Source organism: Oryctolagus cuniculus, chromosome 3, assembly GCF_964237555.1.
Source record: "Oryctolagus cuniculus chromosome 3, mOryCun1.1, whole genome shotgun sequence".
Taxonomy (NCBI): Eukaryota; Metazoa; Chordata; class Mammalia; order Lagomorpha; family Leporidae; genus Oryctolagus; species Oryctolagus cuniculus.
Genome location: NC_091434.1, coordinates 179,946,976 through 179,954,081, shown reverse-complemented (window position 1 = coordinate 179,954,081; position 7,106 = coordinate 179,946,976).

Sequence of the window (7,106 nt, the reverse complement as noted above, 5' to 3'; positions counted from 1 at the left end):
GTGGCTGGTGCTTGAACCGCTGCCTAAACGGAGGAGGCCGGAAGGTGGAAATCAAGGGGGAAGCATGCGCGGGGGTGGCCGTAAAGCTGGTTTTGCACAACTTTCCGCTGCAGATACGCTGCTTCCACTTTGAGGGAGCTTTGCTTTGTGTTTGAGCCAGAGTGCAGACACGGGAGAGGAGAGACACTAGTCCCAGTGTACCGGGACCTGAGAAAGATTATGGAGAGGGGACTTCAGATGTCTTTTTCCTAAGCTCTCTTTTGGGGCTGCCACTGGCTGGACTCCTACGTGTCAGTCATCGCACGTGCCAATCACCCCGTGGTTTATAAAGTTGTCAGATGTGTGTGATTTTTATTAGCGCACAAGATGGTCTCTTTATTTAAAAGCAGGCATTCATTCCCTTGAATTTTCTCTTATTGTTTGTCTTCTGTCCCAAGAAACAGTGTGACCCTCCAGCCTGCCAAGGCCAAACCCACGCTTTATAAAACAGGTTGCATCTCCTCTAGAACCTCGCTGTCCCGTCACCCTCCTTTTCGTCTTCAGATTTCTTTCCTAGACTGAAAATATAATTGGTTAAGAGGCCATTTCTTTCCTGCCCTGCCTAGGACGAACCAACATGGACTTCTGCCACCCCCTTGGACTTCTTCCCGGGTCCGGTTCCATCCTTCCCTCCTCCCCTTCAGCTCACATCTGAGGATGCTGACTGACCCTTTTGTTTCCCTCTTTCACATGAACATAATGATACATTATTGCTGTGTCTCTTCTTTGACCTTTCCTAAAATATATGTTCAGCTCCGGAGGGAGCTGCGCCGGGACTTACTAGGAAACAAACTGCAGCTATGTTTCTACGGCTGTTAACAAGCAGCTGAGTCTCAGCCAAGCTTCAGCCAATCACAGGATGCCAGCTGCTCAGACTCTGTCTAACACAAATAGGAGCTGTAGAAAACCGAGCTGTTTCTGAATGCGGCTGCCTTTCCCCACTAACAGCACCGCCTGCCCTTGTTGCTGGGGAGGTTTCCTGAACTCCTGCTGCTGAGTGCTGTCCAATCCATGGATTGTTCTTTGCTCAAGCAAACCTTTTAAGTTTAATTTGTCTAGCATTTTTCAGTTAGCACAGCACGTTAAAGCACTTTTTAGTTTTCTGTAAGAGTGGGTGAAACAAGTGAAATTCTCATATGCTGTGAAGTGTTTCTCATTATGGGTAGAATTGTGTCAGCTACCTTCCTAATTCATGTTTCTCAGTCCCAATCTTCAGTACTAAAGAATGTAACTGTATTGGGAGAGAAAGTCTTTGAAAAAGGTTATGTTAAAATGAAGATGTTAAGGAGCCGGTGCTGTGGCACACCAGGTTAAAACCCTGGACTTAAGCACCGACATCCCATATGGGCACTGATTCTAGTACTGGCTGCTCCTCTTCCAATCCAGCTCTCTGCTATGGCCTGGGAAAGCCAGTAGAAGTAGTAGATGGCCCAAGTCCTTGGGCCCCTGCACCCGCATGGGAGACCTGGAAGAAGCACCTGGCTCCTGGCTTCGTATCAGTGCAGCTCCGGCCATTTCGGCCATCTGGGGAGTGAACCAGCGGATGGAAGACCTCTCTCTCTGTCTGTACCTTTCTCTGTAACTCTGTCTTTAAAAAAAAAAAATGAAGATGTTAAAATAGGCCCCAATCCAATATGACTGTTGTAATTATAGGAAGAGAAAAAGTAACCAGGGCTCTGTGCACAGAGGAAAGAGCATGGTGATATATAAAAAAATTAGTTCACTGAAAAATACTTTAAGTAGAAAGACAACCTAAAATTACCTAATCAAAGTTCAAACTACCAAAAAATTAATGGTTAAATTAAAATATACTCTAAAGTGGAACTCTTTCCAACTATTAAAAGGAATGAAGTAGATCCATAAGTACTAATATACAACTGTTTAAAAATTGGTTACTGTGTGTGATATGATTTTGTTAACATGGAAGAATATTATTAGAACACAATTATGTGGTTTTGTTATAAAAGTTATAAGCCAAAAGTAATCACAGTTGCTGTAAGCTCACTGAGTGACGGCTACCCCAAAGTCACGTTGTTAACATCTGGAACATTTTCTACATGACATGATAGTTCTTTGTAAGCACATCTGTATAGTGGAGTCTTTTCCTAAATTGCCAGCTGCAAGAAAATGTGGCTTTCACTACCATTGATAAATCCAGATCCTCCAATGATGGAAGCATAAAACAAATCTCCAGGAATCTCCACATGGCACCGGGCAGCTGAGTCTTTAAACTCTTGTTTCCAGGAATGTCTTCCTTTCAGATCTGTCACTGCCACCTGCATGCTGATGGCCAGGGGACGTTACTTCCCACTCAAAGCGCTCTTGGCCTCTGGTTTTAATATCCCAACTTAGCCCAGCTGGGTCATCTGGAGCATGAAATCAAGGTTTGCAACACCAGGGGTTAGCAGAAGGGAATTTAACACGGAGACCTATTGGAAATGTCACCAACTGGATCTGGAAGTCAGTCCTGGAATCAGCTCTCAGGCAGTCTCCCTGAGAGTGACTCCCGGTAGCACCTCCTTGTTCCTTATCATTATTTTTTATTTTAACTCCCATAAGGAGAGAACATGCCATGTTTGTCTTTCTGTGTATGGCTTATTTCAGTTAACATGATGTCCTCTAGATACAACCATTTTGCTGCAAATGAATATTTTATAAATGTGTGTGTGTGTGTAATGCATGGGAATGTCTTGCTGTTTTAAAGGATTCCAGAAGAACTTAGTAACCATGGTTACCTTTAATAAATGACTTAATGGTATTTAAGAATGGTATTTAGGAATGTAGAGGAACATTTTTCCTTCTTACTTACTGTAGCCTTTTATCAAATTGTTTGAATCATAAAAAGACAACATTAAAAACAAAGAATACATATATATATATGTATTTGAGAGAAGAAATGGCAGTGTATAATTTTGGTAACTTGAGAGTCACAAAGACTTCTGAGGATTTTTCATGGTTAGCTTGTCGAATTTAACAATATCAGTAGTTAAAATCACTAAAATTGTACCCTAGCTTATTAGGTTGGAGAACTGTATGAGTAAATAGCACACTGAGGGCTGCAGCACAGAGCTGATCCATGGAATGGCGTTGAGAACACCCGCCTGAGAACACCCACCGGACACACAGTCTGTATGTGGCTCCTGCCTAGTTCTGCAGCCCTAGGGGATGCATATTGGCTTTGCTTTCACTTGTATTTTAGCCCTGCGGATTTTATTCTTTTTTAATATTTAAAAAACCTGACATATAGTCTTGTACATATTTATGGAGTATAGTATGCTATGTCAATACATTTATAGAATGTGTAATGATTACAGCAGCATAATTAGCACATCTGTGCATCAGATATTTATCATTTGTTTGTGTTGGACACATCCCAAATCTTCTATATTAGCTATTTTGAAATATTCCATTAAGTTTTGTCAACCATAGTCAGCCTATTTTTCTATAGAATATTAGAAGTCATTACACTTATCCAATGCACCCCTACACATAGTATCCATCCTCTCTCCATCGTTCCCTTCCCCACACTCTTCTCAGGATCTAACATGTCTTTTGAGTTCAACTTTAAACCTTCTGCCTACAAGTAAGAAGCCCTGGCCTGAGGCGCCGGCATCCCATATGGGCACTGGTTCTAGTACCAGCTGCTCCACTTCTAATCCTGCTCTCTGCTATGGCTTGGGAAAGCAGTAGAAGATGGCCCACATCCTTGGGCCCCTGCATGGGAGACCCGGAAGAAGCTCCTGGCTCCTGGCTTCGTATCGGTGCAGCTCCAGCCATTGCGGCCATCTGGGGAGTGAACCAGCAGATGGAAGACCTCTCTCTCTGTGTCTCTACCTCTCTCTGTAACTCTGTCTTTCAAATAAATAAAATAAATCTTTTTTTAAAAAAAGAACATATTATTTGTCTTTCTCTGCCAGACTTATTCCATTTTAACATGAAACTAGACCCCTACCTTATACCGTATACAAAAATCCACTCAAAATGCATCAAAGACCTGAATCTATGACCCAATACCATCAAGCTATTAGAGAACATTGGGGGAACCATGCAAGACATTGGCATAGCCAAAGAGCTCTTGGAAAAGACCCCAGAGGCACAGGCAATCAAAGACAAAGTTGACAAATGGGATTATATCAAACTGAGAAGCTTCTGAACTGCAAAAGAAAAATTCAACAACGTGAAGAGGAAACTGACAGAATGAGAGAAATTATTTGCAAACTATGTAACTAATAAAGGATTAATATCCAGAATCTATAAAGAGCTCAAGAAACTCAACAACAGTAAAACAAACAATCCAGTTAAGAAACAGGAAACAAACTTTAACAGGCAGTTTTTGAAAGAGGAAATCCAATAGCCAACAGTTATGAAAAAGTGCTCAGGATCACTGGCCATGAGGGAAATGCAAATCAAAACAACGAGGTTTCACCTCACCCCCATTAGAATGGCTTTCATACAGAAATCAACAAACAACAAATGCTGGTGAGGATGTGTGGAAAAAGGTACCCTGATCCACTGTTGGTGGGAATGTAAACTGATACAGCTTTTCATTTTGTGGAATACAGTATGGAGATACCTCAGAAACCTGAATATAGATCTACCATATGATCCAGCCATCCCACTCCTGAGACTCTACCCAAGGACAATGAAAACAACATATGAAAGAGTTAGCTGAACCTCCATGTTTATTGCAGCTCAATTCACAATAGCTAAGATATGGCATCAACCCAAGTGTCCGCCAACTGAAGACTGATAAAGAAATCATGGGATACTACCCAGCAGTAAAAAATGAAATCCTATCATTTGCAACAAAATGGATGCAACTGGAAAACATTTTACTCATGAAATAAGGCAGTCCCAGAAGGACAAATACCATATGTTCCCCCTGATCTGGTATCTATAAGAGCACCTATAAGGTAATCTATAGAAGTAAAATTGACACTTTGAGATGCAGTGACTTTGAACAGCTTCTGTTTTCATTATATTTGTTGAACTCTTCACTTAGTACAGGGTTAATTTTAAGTGTATAAAGCTAATTGAAACTAGAGCTTAGTAAAAAATAAGAGTGGGAATGGGAGAGGGAGGAGGAAGAAGGATAAGAGTGAGAGTGAGAGGGCAGTTAGGGTGGGAAGAATCACTATGTTCTTAAAGCGATAATTATGAAATGCATGAAGTTTGTATACCTTACATAAAAGGTTTTGGGAGAAAAAAGAGATGGAAGAGTAGATGAACTGTTCCTAGTCCCTCTTTTTAAGGCCAGCTTGTATCTTCATGCTCCATGTGTGGATGTATTTCCATGTTCCTCTGTGTCAAACACTCCAGTTAAACAACTTTTGTTCTTTGCTTTGGTCCTTTGTTTTGAAGGGATGTATGCCAGTACTTCTAGCAGGTCATTTATAGCTTCCACCTGTCCTGATCCTCAAGCCTCCCATGGGTTTTCTTTAAGCTCATATAATGTGCAGCGCTCCATCCTATCAAAGTCAAGTTTCCATTTCCTAGAAAATTACTCTTTTTTCTTAGTTCAGTCATCACTTTTTTTTTTTTTAACAGGCAGAGTGGACAGTGAGAGAGAGAGACAGAAAGAAAGGTCTTCCTTTGCCGATAGTTCACCCTCCAATGGCCACCGCGGCCGGCGCGCTGCAGCCAGCACACCGCGCTGATCCGATGGCAGGAGCCAGGAGCCAGGTGCTTTTCCTGGTCTCCCATGGGGTGCAGGGCCCAAGCACCTGGGCCATCCTCCACTGCACTCCCTGGCCACAGCAGAGAGCTGGCCTGGAAGAGGGGCAACCGGGACAGAATCCGGTGCCCCGACCGGGACTAGAACCCGGTGTGCCGGCGCCGCTAGGCGGAGGATTAGCCTAGTGAGCCGCGGCGCCGGCCTTCTGTCATCACTTTCTAAGACCCTCCCCCAGACTAAAGGATGTTCTCCTCCTGACTACATCAAGTGCCCTGATACTTCGTTCTTATCTCAGTTGCAAATTTGCATTTCTTTGTATGACTATTTGATTGACACTGGTTTCTTTCATTAGGGCATAGTGCAAGGATTGCAGTCTACATGTGTTGTCTACCACTGGATCCTCGTTGCCTGGCTCCATTACTGATATGTAGTAGGCCTTAGAGTCTTCATAAATAAGTGAATTTACATTTAATAAATAGATGTTTAAATTCTTAATAAATACATATATAGCTGATGTCAAAAAAAAAGGTTCTGCTTCATTCATAAGTAAATAAGAGACTGGAAGATGAGTGGAAATCTGGGAGAGAAGCAAATACATTTAGGTTTCAGGAAGAAAGAATAGGAAAAACTTACGAAAGGAAGACAATTTAGATAAGACCTGCTGGAATTTCAGCATTATTTGGGATGGAAACTTAATGTGGGGTGAAGTACATTGAGCTCTTTGACTTCATACCTGGAAACAACTGAACTTTGGCAACTGAAGTGGGAGATGACTAGCTGAAGAGGAGGGCCAGTAATGTTCTATGTCAAAGGCCTCACTACCTCTTTTATGTGCTTGTGCTCTAAGGTTTAAACCAGTATTTACTTACATCAACCTCATTCTGTATGGCCAGGTACTGCTATTGTTCTGAAAAAGAATCTTGAAAATGTCTTGGTGGTTCTCTAGCGGAAGAAAAACACTGAACATTGTTGATTTTTTTCTAGAGTCAAAGAGCAGAAGCTAGCCTCATATTGTTAAGGTGCGTGCTACTTGGGAGTAGGAGCTGCTCAAGGAATGGAATTAAAACAATCCACTGAATAAGTAAGAGGCAATAGATGCTTACCATCATGGCTTCTAATTAAAGAGGTGCTGTTCATGTGAAGGGATGGACCTCCAGAACATCCTATCCACATATGATAAAACAGAGTCTATTCCATAAAGTTGACAGGTTTTCACTGACACACACTCTGTGAGACAGAGATGATGCTACAGTTAAGTATCCTGTGGATAAAAGCATCCACAGGAGAGAAGACATGAAAACAGCTATAATATTGCATTGATTTATCTAAGTGCCAAAACTGGCTGCAAATTAAGTGCAAGGGAACAGAAAAGGAGAAGCAATGTTTTTCAAGG